At 36.3% G+C, this 15816-nt stretch overlaps 1 pseudogene; it reads right to left on the minus strand.

Annotated features, from left to right (window-relative positions):
* The window catches only part of LOC119511370, a 32451-nt pseudogene extending 16868 nt beyond the window's left edge, over positions 1 to 15583 (minus strand).
* Between the last annotated feature and the right edge of the window lie 233 nt (positions 15584 to 15816).

Consider the following 15816-nt stretch of genomic DNA (forward strand, 5'->3'; position numbering starts at 1 on the left):
GTATGTGGTACTGCTTAGGCATGTTTGCATTCATAGTGCATTTAGAATATATAAGATTATCCAGGGATTTTTGTTTGTCAGTAAAATAAGGCATAGGATATTTCCTAGCTTTCATTCAAAGTAATTTTAATTATTGCATAATATACTTCTGAATAGATGAACCACAGTTTCATCTATTACAAGACAAATATGGTGAAAGTTCTTTATTCAAGTATTGATCTGTTTCTCACAGAGATGCTGCAAAGTAAATTGCATTGTCTTTATTTTGCAGAGGGGAAAGCTGAGGCACAGTAAATTCAAACTTCTCAAGGTCTTATAGCTAATATGTGGCAGAATTGGGTATTAAACCCCAAATTTTCTGACTCTAAAACTATTGCTGTTTCTAATAAGCCAAGCCAACTGTACATATAATGTTAACATTGTGATAATACTATAAATATATCTATCAAAAACTGTAATACATTAATTGTTTTCAAAATAAATACTGATTAGATTAAATTACTTAAATTTTAATACACATTGATAATATTAACATTGGCAATGATAATGATAAGTTCAAGGTTGAAAATGATGACCTCTGAGCCAGATATGACCCTAGATTGTTTGGGGAAAAGTGGTGCAAGAATGAGAAACAATAAAATGTTTATAAATTTTGAGCCAGCATTTTGTATACTGGAAGAATTCATACCTATACATGCATGTACACAATCCAGATATCTGTCTTCTCCTGAGAAATCTTGTTATTTTGATATGGAATTCCATTCTTGCTGGCAACAGTGTGCTGGAGCCTGGAACCTGATGCCTCTTTAGATGAGATAGCACCTTTCAGTTCACCATTCACAGCAGGCAAGTTTATCTCTCTGGTAACTGCAGCCATTTCATTTGAGATCAATCATATATCTAAGATCTCTCATTGAGAATCTGAAGACTCAATTCTTATTTCCCATTTCTCTTTGTAATTGTATTATATCAAATGGCAGCAAAATATCAGAAGAGAGAAGAGCTTTTGAAGATGATAGCTTCTTTCTTCTTCCAGTGACAAGTATCAAGTGTAATTACCAGTGGTTGAAACAATGCCTACACATAAAAATTACAGTTAATATGAAAAAGAAATAATAAAATTAATCATTGAAGACAAATTTATATATAGTTCCTTGATACTGATAAATGTCTGATTAAAGTATAATAATATACAATTGAGAGGAGGGGGTAAATATCTAAAATTAACCATCATTCAAAACCCCAAATTGAGCTTTCACTTTCAGGAAGACTTTAATAGATTTCATTTAATATTAACTGAGTTAAAAGAAACAAAAAAACAAAACAACCAAACTAATTAATTCCCAAGCCACTATGTGTATTATAATAGTTTTTTGTTTGAGTCACATGTGGCTGTTTTGCTGAATAAAGCTGGGAGAAGATTTTATAATTTTAAAGTTATGTATGTTGCCTTTCCTATGATCATAGGTGGCTTATAATTAAAGAGCTCATATATGTAATCTTAATTGATGACTCAGTATTCCATTACATGAGGCTTAATTGATGATCAAACAAATCAGTGAATTTGCCTTCAATCTTTCTTATAACTGATTGTGGTAGAAAAATATAAACAAAAAATAATGATTTTGTTGAACTCTTTTTACCATACAAGGAGAAAAAAATAGTGTTTGTTATTCTTCCTTTCATTAGTAAAAAAGTAAAGGAGAGTATTTTGCCAGGGGACTCAAGGATATCCTTTGCAGAGCTGACAGACTTAAATACCAAAATAAAACCAAACTCCCTCCAAATGTTATATCCACAAGCTAGTTATATCTCTGAACTTCCATGTAGCTATCAGATACAAACCTACCACATATGGCTTTTGGGTATACGTATCAATATCAGCAGAGTTCTCCTGATTACAAATAGACAACAAAAGTTAGCCAATATATTATCAGCACTACATTGTGATCCAATGATTCCACAGCTACATAGTCCTTGACACACAAAATACAGAGATGATACCCAGATGTCCAAATAATCAGTACATAAAAAAAAAAAGATTTCATATAAACACTTTCAGGATTTATTTATTCACAGCTTAGAATGTCATGATATAATATTTTCACAAGCTATGACTTTATGAATTAAATTGATCTTTTGTACCAAGGCCCAATGGTAATTTAGGAAACCATGTCACCAATAGTGTTGGACAGTCTGGCTATAGATGCAAACCTGTGAAACATGGGACAAAGTAAAAAAAAAAAAAAAAAACAGATTTGAATATACCCAACCATACCACACCCAAGGGCAGTAAAAACCATAAAGTCAAATCATGGTTCTCTTATTGTCTTTTTCATATACATTTTATTGTTTCCAAAATGTATCTGTAAAAATTCAATGAATAAATAATATTGTCCAAAATTCATGGAGATTTAAGAGGTAAGAAATAAATAATTCCCATATTCAATGAGGAAAACTATGTTTTATACTAGGGCAATGGCTATAAATATATTGATATTACATTCACATCCTTAACTATATATTTATCCATATCATATAGCTAATATATACTGAATACTTAGTGTCAGGCTTTATATTATTTTATATACAGTAGCCACATATAACTCCACTTGGTATGTAATATTAGATGAGGCACCTGAAAATGAATTAGTTTAAAAACAACCATGTTTAGTATGCAAGAGATCCAGGATTTTATTTAAGCTCTGTATAAATCCAAAGCCTTATTCAGGAGAATCTAGGTTTACATGCACACACACAAATTTTTGTAGACATATATGTATTGCCTCAGTTTGACAGGGCTGCTATAACAATATGTCAGAAACTTTTTCACTTAAACAACAGAGTTATTGGCTCACACCCTTATTGGCAAGTCCAAAATCAAGGTATCAGCAGGGCATGCCTCCTCCAAAGTCCATAGCATGCTGGTGGTAGCTTGCTGGCAATCAATCTCTGCCTCCATCACATATTGATCTGTTTCTTTCTGTCTCCTTCTGTGGCTTGTACTTCCATGTCCAAATTTTGTTTGCTCATAAAGACTCCATTAATACCTGATTATGGCCCATCCTGATTCAGCTTGTCCTTATCTTATTAGGATCTTCAAAGATCCTATTCATCAATGAGTTCATAGTCATGGGACCAGGCATTAGGACGTGAATGTGTCTTTGTGGGGGAATTATTCTATCTGCTATATGAATATTCACACACACATAGCAATACACATGTGCACAAACCAACAGTAAAAATATCATTAATATGAATTATTATTCACAAATTATTTGAGGGCATATACAATGAGCATTATATACTTGTGTTATATATATTTGATAGTCATTCTGGGACAATGAATATTTGAGAATTGAATCAACCTGTCAAGCCCTATTTCAATTTAAAATAATTCCCTCACCAATGACACATAAAACTTGCTTGATATAAAATGATACTAAATGGTGGTTTTATAGATCCTATGTAGATAGCCTAAAATTAAATGAATACTTTATTGAGTATATTTAATATTCTAAGGAGCAGCCTTTAAATATGAACAAGTCATTATGAAGGTTTTTAATCTTATGTTTAAACAATGAAAGGATTCTTCTTACTTACTATGCAGCTCCTCCTGAAGACATCTGACTGTATTTAAAAACAGCAACAGAAAAAAAGAGAGGTACAGATGTTCTTAAACTGCCTGGAAGGTAACAGTGGAAATCAAAAGTCTATATTTGTTTGATATGCAAAATAAATGGGGCCTTTGTGTATTTCCATATCATGATTTTTTTTTAAAAGTATATTCATTATAATTAATTTTTCAGAATAGCAATGCAGCTGAAATTCATTATTGATGATGGAAATGTGTTTATGAGACCAAAATCTCTCATATTAAAGCATTCTATATGCCCTTAAATTGGGATTTTGTTGGAAAAATGAAACAATCTCATATTAAAGATCTGTGAACATCTCTGAAGACACATAAGAGTTGCACGCATAGGTGGAGCACCTGCTGGCTGAGATGCCTGAGGAAGCAGAGGAACTAAAGTGACTCTGCAGAGATTCTGAGAGAGAGATCTCAACAACATATACCTCTGTATGGGCTTTGTGCTTTATGAATTGTTTTGGACTATTAACCATCCTAGATAGACTCCTACTAACGCTGGTATAACAACTATATATTCACTGAAAGAATAATGGCTAGACCAGGATTCAGAATTGCTAGTCTATAGGCTGAACTCTCACATCAACTAGCTTTATTAACCTTTGGCAAGCAGCAACTATTCTCTCCCTCATGTCATTTCTTATCAAAGAGATTACCATGTGCATCTGACTGCATTTAGTGTCTATGAGAATAAACTCTGAGGGACAAAACTTTTTAAGCCAATTCTGTTCTGTCATGTGAATCTCTCAGGCCCCAGTTTCACATACATATAAACTCACTATGACATAAAAATATTAATAAATATAGGCAACTGATTTCAAAAGGAAAGAAAGGGATTTCACTTCTAAGATGATGCATAAGAAGTTCCGTGGACCCATTCCCCAATGAAACAAGCAAAGCTGGTGAAAACTATTTTTAAAACCCAACTATTTAAAGTTTCTGAAAATTATCCTAAGAGCATTCTGGAAATGAAAAAAAAAATCAAGAAAATCTACTAAATCTAGGAAGGAACAGTGATAATATGTGGCACTGGGGTCAGGGTATTCTCTTACCCTCTCTTCCCCTTCACCTGAGCTTGATGGAAACCCCACTCCATGTGTGTGTGGGCATGGATAGCCATAAAGCAAGGCTCCCTCTTTCTTCAGCCCCCAATCAAGGATAACCATATACCACTAGGAGAAGCAATCCACCAGCATCTCTCATTAAGTCATACTCTGAGTCAGAGAAGCTACTCATCATGAATGTGGCTGAGAACAGACATCCTTTCCTCTACCTAGCCTTCCCTCATAGGATGAAGGCTCTACCTCAGGCATGCAAGGCTTTGAATATTGTGGCCCCAACCACTCTTATCCCAACTTATTCTTAGGGCAGATGTTCCATGCAGGGAGAAGGAAGGCAAGGATAACACAGGCTACCAACATACGTAGTACCTAGAGTACTGTCTAAGAGAGTTTGCCCAGAAGCAGAGGCAGTCCATAAGAACAGAGATTTCTGAAGATCTCAGCAAAGGAACTGATTTTATGTGAAACAGAGTGTGGGAAGTAAAAGCCTAATTAATATTTCCTATTAAGAGCAAAAAGGAAAACCATAATCCAGCCAGTTCACTAGAGAAAACCACAGAAAGAGACAGCTAAAAAGAGCCCTCCTAGGGCAAGAAAAAACCTCAAAGACATGTCTCAAAACTATGCTTGCAAAAATATAAATGTCACAGTCTTCTGAGCAATTTATACTTCAGGGCATTGTCAAAAACAAAAAAAAAGTAATCTGCTAGTAATTAGTGGGAGCTTATGGGTGGGTTTAATACAAAATGAAGTAGCCATCTTAAAAGAAGATCAGGGAAAGAGACAGGCAAAAGGAGCCCTGATAAAACCACTGTCATCTCTGAGAGATTGTGCATATGTCAAAGGCCTCACCTTCTTAGGAGTGACACTAAATGCTTCATACTGACAGGAAAAAAGGCTTCACTTAAAATGGCCTAGCCAAGTCACAAAACAAGTAAACAAACAACAAAAACTATTCCTGGAGGAGGAGCTAAGATGGTGGCATAGAGAGGAGTGGAAGACTGTTAGCCCCCCCCCAGAACAATTCATAAATGACCAAAAAAACTAGTAAATAACCTGGAATAACTGTGGGGAGACAAATGTGACTGTCCACTCATCATCCACCAACCTGAATTTGGAGGAATGCCTGAGATCACAGCATAAAACCTGTAAGTAAAACTGCAGACCTGTGCTGAGAGCTGAGAGCCAAGAGCACCTCCCTCATGGAAGCCTTGTGTTGCAGGAAAGCAGCACTGTCTCAGCTCAGCTCCAACTGGGGTTTTAATATTAACTGTTCAGTACAGACAGTGAATCCCAAATAAGCACACAGAGGCTTTGGGGGACAACTGACCTTGGGAGTGTCAGGGGACATATCTGTCTCAGGATGGAGAGCCCAGAGGATTGGGTGCTATCTCTGGCTGATGGGTAAATCTTGGAGCTTTTCTGTCCCTTTATCTCTCTGTGAAGAAAACCTCAGCCATTTTCAGCCCACAGCAATTTGGAGTAAAGAAAGCCTCAGCCATTTTAAAATCAAAATACTTTGATCAGCTGAGCCAGAGAAACAAAGAACTTATTGATATGCAGATGACATCCCTGGAGGGGACATAGCTTCCCAAGAGGAAAGGGAGGGGCCAAGCTCTACTACCTGCCTTACAGGGACCAGATCCCAAAGCCTGGAGGAGGAGAGCCACAGACCACACCCTCTTACACCAGCTGGTGACAGGCTGACAGTTACACATGTCAGGCAGAAAAGCACAGGTGTGTCAGACCTCTAAGAAAAACCATCAGGGAAACCAGACACTGAATATTTCCTCCTTCTGTGACTTGAGCCTGTTCTCATCTGGGAAAACCTGATTGCGGTGGCCTGGGAGGTCAGATGCCTAGACAACAGAAAACTACAACCTACACTAAGAAAAACAAAGTTATGACCCAATCAAAGGGACAAACATACACTTCAACAGAGATACAGGAATTTAAACAACTAATGCTAAATCAATTCAAAAAGTTTAGAGAAGATTTTGCAAAAGAAATAGAGGCTATAAAGAAAACACTGGGCATACATAAGGAAGAAATCAAAAGTCCAAAAAAAACAACTAGCAGAATCTATGGAAATGAAAGGCACAACACAAGAGATCAAAGACACAATGGAAACATACAACAGCAGATCTCAAGAGGCAGAAGAAAACACTCAGGAACTGGAGAACAAAACACTTGAAAGCCTACATGCAAAGCAGCAGATGGAGAAAAGAATGAAAAAATAATAGCAATGTCTCTTGGAACTTAAGGATGAAACAAACTACAAGAATGTACATATCATTGGTGTCCCAGAAGGAGAAGAGAAGGGAAAAGGGGAAGAAGCAATAATAGAGGAAACAGTCAATGAAAATTTCCCATCCTTATGAAAGACATAAAATTACAGATCCAAGAAGTGCAGCATACTCCAAACAGAAGAGATCTGAATAGGCCTATCCCAAGACACTTAATAGTCAGATTATGAAATGTCAAAGACAAAGAGAGAATCCTGAAAGCAGCAAGAGAAAAGCAATCCATCACATATAAAGGAAGCTTAATAAGACTATGTGTGGATCTCTCAGCAGAAACCATGGAGACAAGAAGGAACTGGTGTGATATATATAAGAAACTGAAAGAGAAAAACTGCCAACCAAGAATCCTATTTCCAGCAAAGGTGTCCTTCAAATATGAGGGAGAGATCAAAATATTTTCTGACAAACAGACAATGAAAGACTTTGTGAACAAGACACCTGCCCTACAGGAAATATTAAAGGGAGCACTACAGTATGATAGGAGAAGACAGGAGTGCATGGTTTGGAACACAATTTTGGGAGATGGTAGCACAACAATGTAAGTACACTGAACAAAGATAACTATGAATAGTGTTGAGAGAGGAAGGTTGGGAGCATGTGAGACACCAGAAGAAAGGAGGAAAGATAAAGACTGGGACTGTGTAACTTGGTGAAATCTAGAATGTTCAACAATTGTGATAAAATGTACAAATATGTTCTTTTATGAGGGAGAACAAGCAAATGTCAACCTTGCAAAGTGTTAAAAATAGGAGGCATATGGGGAGGGATGCAAACAACATAAATTAGAGACTGTAACTAATAGAATCATTGTATTATGCTCCCTTTAGTGTAGCAAAGGTGATATACCAAGGAAAATGCAGATAAGTGGGGGGGGGGATAGGGGAGGCATGTTGGACACTTGAAATTGGTGGTGTTATCTGACTCTTTACTCTACTTTGATTTAAGGTAATTTTTCCTTTGGCTGCTTCCTAGCTGTCATTTTTTTCCTTTTTCTTTTGCCTCTCTAACTTCTTTGACTTTCCCTCCTGCCTTGTGGAAGAAATGTAGATGCCCTTATATAGATAGTGGTGAAGGTGGTGAACACATAAATGTGTGACCATACAAAGAACCATCAATTGTTTACTTAGGATGGAGTATATGGTGTGTGAACAAAACCATCTTAAAAAGAAAAGGGTTCATGACAAAACCTCAAGGCAATATACTGAGTGAAATAAGCCAGACACACAAGGACAAATATTGCAGTGTCCCACTGATAAGAACTAATTATAATATTTAAACTCATAGACATGAAATATAAGGTACAAAGATATAGGGTGAGGCTTAAGAATGGGGAGCGGTTGCTTAGTACGAACAGAATGTTCATCTAGGATAAACGTCAGTGTTTGGAAATGAGCAGATGTGTTGGTAGCAAGATGTGAGAATAACTAACAATGCTGAATGGTGTGTGAATGAGGTGGAAAGGGGAAGCTCAGAGTCATATATGTCACCAGAAGGAAAGTTGAAGATCAAAAGATGGGAATGTATAAAACTGAATCCTATGGTGGGCAATGTCCATGATTAACTGTACAAATATTAGAAATCTCTTCTATGAACCAGAAAAAATGTATGACAATACAATTAGAACTTAATAATAGAGGGGCATATAGGGAAGAAATATATACCTATTGCAAACTATATACTACAGTTAGTAGCATTTCAATGTTCTTTCATAAGCAGTAACAAATGTACTATACCAACACTACAAGTCAATTGAGGTGGGTTGGTTAGGGATATGGGAGGATTCAAGTTTCCTTTTCTTTTCTTTGTTTTTCATTTTCTCTTTTCTTCTATCACTTTATTTCTTGTCTGGAGTAATGAAAAAATTCTAAAAATTGAACGAAAATTATGCGTGGTGATGGATACACAGATGTATGAGGGTACCAGGGGCAACTGATTGTATACTTTGGATCTTTGGATAATTGTATGGTACCTGAACAATCCCAATAAAAATTAAAAAGGAAACAAACAAACAAACAAAACAAACAAACAAAAAACTATCCTGGAAAGGGAGAGAATCAGTATCTATCCTTGCTACAATATTTCTCCTCTAATGTCCAGTTTTGAGCAAAAAATTATGAAACTTGCAGAAACAGGAATATGCAACCCATACAGAAGAAAAAAAAAGCAGGAAACATGGATTGCTCATGATAGGCACTAGCAAATTTAGCAAAGATTTCAAAGTAACCACTATAAGTATATTCAAAAATTTTTGGGAAACCATGCTTAAAAAAGTAACGGAATGTGTGAAAACAATGCCTCACCAAATAGAAAATAGCAATAAAGAGATAGAAATTACAAAAATAAGAGAGAACCTAATGGATATTTTGGAGATGAAAATTAGAATAAGTGAAATGACAAAAATAGAATAGCTCAAAAGGATATTTGATCTGGAAGAATAAAGAATCTATAAATGTTAAGATAGAGCAATAGAGATTATGCAACAGAAAGAAAATAAAATAAAATAATTGGAAATAAAAGAACCTCAGGGAAATGTTGGACACTTTAAACTCATCAACCTATGTGTAATAGTTGTACCAAAATGAAAGGAGAAAAAGAAAGGATCTGAAAAAAGTATTTGGAGAAATAGTGTCTGAAAATATCCAAAATTCCCTGAAATGTAGTAATCTGCACATCCAAGATGCTCAGTTAACTCCAATTAGAAGAAATACAGAGATCCACACCAAGACACATCATAGTAAAAATCCTAAAGCTGATGGCAAAGAGAAAATCTTGATAGCAGCAAGACAAAATGATTCTTCCCATATGAGAGAACACCAATATGATTAGCAGCTAACTTGTCAATGAAAACAATGCAGGTTATAAGGCAGTGATATATCATATTGAAAATACTGAAAGATAAGTTAAACTATCAATGAAAAATCCTATATCCACAAAACTCTTTCAATAAATGGAGACAGAATAGAGACATTCCTAGATATGCAAAAACATGGAATTTTAGGCAGACATGCCTTGCAAGCAGTTCTTCAGGCTAAAAACAAGTAAACCCAGGTGGAAATTCAGATCTACCAAAAGACACAAGGAGCAATGGTAAAGATAATCATATGATTGTAAGAGATAATGCAGTCCATGTATGTTTTTCACTTTTTCAAGGGATTTAGAAAGCAGTTGTATTCAACAATATGTAGGTAATTATTTTGGGGTTGTAACATATAAAGATATAATATATCTGACAGTGAGAACACAAAGTTGGTGAATGGAACAGAATTCTATTCAACTACAGAAATGACACCAGATGATAATGTGAATCCACAGGAACAATGGATTTATTTACTTATTTATGTATTTATTTACTTATTTATACATATTAAATAAATATGTAAAATAATATACTCTGTAAATGCATACTTATTTTCCTTTCTTTCCTCAATGTCTTTAAGAATAAAATCATATGAAGTAATAATTACAATTATGTTGTTTTTTAACATAACTAGATTATATATATATACAATGTTGCAAAAAGGAGGAAGAAAAAATAAAGTTATATAAGAGTAAAGTTTCTGTATTTCACTTGAAGCAAGATAGTATACAACTGAAGTAGATTCTAAGTTACCTGTATATGGTAAGAACTAGAGAATCACTAGAAAACAACTTAAAAATATAGTGAAAACTTGTAAAAGGAATTAAAAGGTTACATTAGAAAATATTCACTTAATGCAAAGCAAGCAATAAAGGAGAAATAGCAGAAGAAAAGCCATGAAGCATTTTAAAAAAAATATAAATTGGTTAGATATCTATTCAATGATATCAATAATATTAAATGTGAATGGATTAAGAATGTAATTAAAAGACAGATTATCAGATTGGATGAAAAACAAGATCCAACTCTTTCCTCCCAATCCCTGCCCCTATTCACACTATAATAGTTGATAAAATGTCTTGCAGGTAGCAAGACAAAAATAACCAACATTAAAAATCTTGGCATAATAATACAATTGCTAATATATAATAAAAGACAGTTAAGGACATTTGATAGCCCTTTATCAAACTACGGTTCCTAAGAATTTTGAGGAAAACTTGTAGTATCAACAGTGTTTAGCTTTTTACCTTTATCAACCTGAGAGAAATCAGGAAGATCTCCTGCCTCAAACAGATAACAACAGCAATAGTAATTGCTAATAGGCACTGTGATAAGCTCCAAATGCATTTTCTCATGCAATTCCCACACTAATTGAACTTCCCATCTGTTTTAGTTTCCTATGCTGCTTAAGGCAAATACCATGAAATGGCTCCAGTTAAACAATGGGAATTTATTCACTCATGGTTTTGAGACTGGGGAAATGGCCAAATCAAGCCATCATCAAGGCAGTGTTTTCTTCCTGAAGACTGGCTGCCAGAGATCCTTGGCTTCTCTGTCACATGGCAAGGCATATGGCAGCATTTGTTGGTCTCTCCCTTCTCTTCTGAGTTTCACTGATTTTAGCTTCTCACTTCTGTGGTTTTCTCTCTTTGCCTAAATTTCATTCTCTTGTAAGGGACCGCAGTAATAGGATTAAGGACCCATCCTGATTCAGGTAGAACACACCTTAACTGAAGTAGCCTCATCAAAAGGCCTATTTACAATGGGTGCACATCCACAAGAATGGATTAAATTTAAAAACATGTTTTTTTCTGGGGTATGTGCAGTTTAAAACCACCACACTGTTCTATAAATGAGACTTAGCGTGGGTAGCCCACCTATGATTTTTTCAAACTAATGAGTGGTGGACACTAGATCAGAACCCAGTTCTCATTATTTCTTTTTTTCTTTTTTCCCCTTGGCTTTTTTATTTTTGAAATAAATTCAAAATTATATGAACAGTTGCAAAAACAATACTGGCCCCATACACAGAATTCCATCATACCCTGACCCCCCTCCCCTGGTAGCTCAATCCATCAACTTTAACTTGCTGTCACATTTCTATTTCTTTCCCTCCCTCCCTATCATCCATCATCTATTGTTCTGTCATCTGAACATATGAGAGTTAGCTGCACACATCCTTGAGCATTCACTATAATTCAAATATACACTTCCCATGAACAAGAACATTCTTTCATGCAATCCCACTAAGTGCAGCTAAGAAGTACAATAGATTCAACAATGATAAAAAGCTTACATTCTATATTTCCTTTTCCTTATGTCTCAACTGTGTCCCTTTGACCCACCCATCCTCTATCCTCCTGTCCCATCCAAGTTCATCCTTAGTATTCAATTGTCATCTAGTTAGACTGACTTTTTTTTTCAGTTGTGGAAACATATATACAGCCTAAATCTTCCCATTCCACTCCCTCCCTAGCCTTTCATTAGTGGAATTAATCACATTTAGAATGTTGTAATGCTCTTTCCCACCATCCATTACTAGAAATTTCCCTTCACCTCAAACAGCAACCCTACACTCATTTCTTAACTCCCCATTTCCCCTTCCCCCATTTCTCTTAACCCAAACTCTACTTTTCATCTCTATGGTTATATTCTCTGATAATTTCTTTGTGTCTACTGTGGGGCTTAAAATTAACCTCTTAAATCCATAGCAATCTTGTTTTTCTTTGATACCACCTTCACTTCAATAGGACACATAAACTATGTTCCTATACTCCTTCATTCCCCCACCTTTAAATAGTTGTCTAAAATTACATATTTTACATTGAGTTTAAAACCACTGATTTGTCCTTAGAGTCTGTGTATTTTATATCATGTAGGAAGTAACTAGTGGAATTACAGTTCAAAAATTATTGACTTCTATTTGTATTCCATTGTGGTTGGAGAATGTGCTTTCAGAATATTCAATGTTTTTTTTTTTTTAATTTCTTGAGGCTTGTTTTATGACCCAGATTATGGTCCCTTCTCGAGAAAGATCTGTGATCACTAGAGAAAAGTGAGTGTCCTGGTGATTTGGGATGTAAGGTACTATATATGTCTGTTAAAATTCTCTGTATCTTTCTCCTTTCCCTATATCTCCTCCAGCAGGGCTCCCCTCAAAATCTGAAGTAGGGCAGGTCTTTCATCGGCAGTCTCTCAGCATTTGTTTGTCTCTGAAAAATTTAAGCTCTCCCTCAAATTTGAAGGAGAGTTTTGCTGGATAAAGTATTCTTGGTTGAAAATTTTTCTCTCTCAGAGTTTTAAATATGTCATGCCACTGTCTTCTCACCTCCATGGTTGCTGCTGAGTAGTCACTACTTAATCTTATGTTGTTTCCTTTGTATGTGGTGAATTGCTTTTCTCTTGCTGCTTTCAGAACTTGCTCCTTCTCTTCAGTATTTGACAGTCTGATCAGAATATGTCTTGGAGTGGGTTTATTTGGATTTATTCTATTTGGAGTTTGCTGGGCATTTATGCTTTGTGTATTTATATTGTGTAGAAGGTTGGGGAACTTTTCCCCAACAATTTCTTTGAATACTCTTTCTAGACCTTTACCCTTGTCTTCCCCTTCTGGGTCACCAGTGAGTCTTAAGTTTGGACGTTTTATTTTATCTATCATATCCCTGAGATCCATTTCAATTTTTTTTAAATTTTTTCTCCATTCTTTCTTTTGTGCTTTCATTTTCTGTTCTGTGGGCTTCTAGGACACTGAGATGTTGTTCGGCTTCCTCTAGTCTTGTATTGTGAATATCCAGAGTCTTTAATTCAGCCAACAGTTTCTTTTATTTCCATAAGGTCTTCTATTTTTTTATTTACTCTTGCTATGTCTTCTTTATGCTCTTCTAGGGTCTTCTTTATGTAGCTTATATCCTGGGCCATGGTCTTCTTGATGTCCTTTAAATCCTTTGCCATGTTTTCATTCCTTAATTGTAGATCTTTGATTAACTTTGTGAGGTATACTGTATCTTCCAGTATTTTGGTTTGTGTGTTTGGAGTTGGATTTTCCATATCTTCTGGTTTTATCATATGCATTAAGATTTTCTGTTGTTTTTGGCCTCTTGGCATTTGTTTTGCTTGATAGGGCTCTTTCAAGTTGTAAAGAAAAAGGGATATTGATCTAATTTTTCAGGAGCACAGTTTGGTGACGTACACTTTCTCTAACTAACAAGCAGATGGCCTCTGTGAGTCACCTATATCCCTCGAGTCAGTTCTCAAACTTTTTTCCACTTTGTGTCGGGAAATGAATCTTGTGGGCTCAGTTGGAGAACTCAGTTTGGGTGTGTTGCTGGAGCTGTCTGCCCTGAATGTGGGGCATGTGTATGGGTAGCCAGGGAGGAAGGGCAGTTCTAATGTTCAAATCCCCCAGGATCCTGGAGATTCAAGTCTGCCGCACAAGTCTAAGCCTTCATTTCACTTCAGCCCCAGCCTCTCACTCTCACTGATCCATAAACTACTGGACTTGGCATAGCATCCCTGGGTTCTCCAAGTGGATCCCCCCTCCCAGCCATGCTCCTCCAGTAGCTCAGCAAAGGGAAGGCTGTGCTATGTCAACAGTGTGTGCCATCCCACAAGGGAAGTCCTGGGCCACCGGGCCATGTGGTGGTGCACTCCCAGACCAAAGCAAAAATGGCCAAATGGGGCATCTCAGCCCCCTCCTCCTCACACCATTCCTCCTTCCCAACTCTGGGACAACTGGCGGGGATTTGGGCTGTGGGCACAGACCCGGGCAGGAGTTTATCCAGCCCTCCGGGGGCTAGCTGCTAGCTGCGGCGTTTCTTTCTGCTTCTAGCTCTCCCCTCTGTTCCCCTGAATCCAAGGGTATCTGCTGTGAGCTATCTTCCTGGGCAGACAGCAAGAGGCCAGCCCAGCCCCCTCTTGCTGTGTTTTTCTGCATGGTTCCCACAATTGCTACTGGAGAAGTTCCTTTTTTTTTTTTTTTTTTAAACAGCCAGCTGGTCTCCATACACTGAACCCTGGCTTCCCCAACCTGCCGTGAAGCTGCAGGTCTTCCAGCCAGCTTACTCATTTCAGAATACCGACTCCCAGTTTCACAAAGTATACAGCCCCTCTGGAGCTAGGAGCACTCATCCAGTTGGTGCATCACTGTAACTGGTATTCTAGGTCACTTTCTGGTTTTTAGCTAGTGTTTTTCATGGAGGCATTTTTTTGCCCTGTCTCAGCGAGCCGCCATCTTAGTTCCTTCTCTCATTATTTCTTAATCACTTGAAAGAGTCTTTTATTATTGGTATGTTTACCCATGCAAAAAAACTAAGGGCTATGCTATGAGAAAATATAAATGTCTTACTTTTCTGGTTCCTTGTCTGTGTCAATTTACCTCCACAAACAAAAACAGAGGTTACTCCCTGATGAGCTCAATCACTAATATGAATGTAGTATGTTGTTGTATGGTATTTCCCTTCATTTACCTAAGACCACACCAGTTTGCTTTGATGTTCCAATAGCTGTCAGAGATTTTGGTAGTTTCATCTGTATTATACAAATGTCTTATGCAATAATAAGATAAGAAAATTATGAGAATAGGATGTCTTCAGTAATAGACATTTGAAAATGGCAACATTTATAAAAATATGGTCATATTGTAGAAACAGACTTCGTAGTAACTAAAATATTCATCCAACTTACCTGGAATATGGTAACCATATTCCTGGCACATGTCCAAAGAATAATCACAAAAATATTTTTTAAAAAGGTGAAGGGAAAAACATCTAATAAGTTGTCAATAAAATGTTTACCAATAATACTTTTATAAACCCTAGGGTATAACTTAAATCTCCTGTGTGACATAGTGAAAAAAATCTATATATCGGAGCCGAAGACCAATTTTAAATCCTATGTTTTTCATTTAGTAGCTATAAGACCCAGAGCCAGTCATGCAATTGCCTGTTT

This window comes from Choloepus didactylus, chromosome 16 (assembly GCF_015220235.1).
Source record: "Choloepus didactylus isolate mChoDid1 chromosome 16, mChoDid1.pri, whole genome shotgun sequence".
NCBI classification, from domain to species: domain Eukaryota; kingdom Metazoa; phylum Chordata; class Mammalia; order Pilosa; family Megalonychidae; genus Choloepus; species Choloepus didactylus.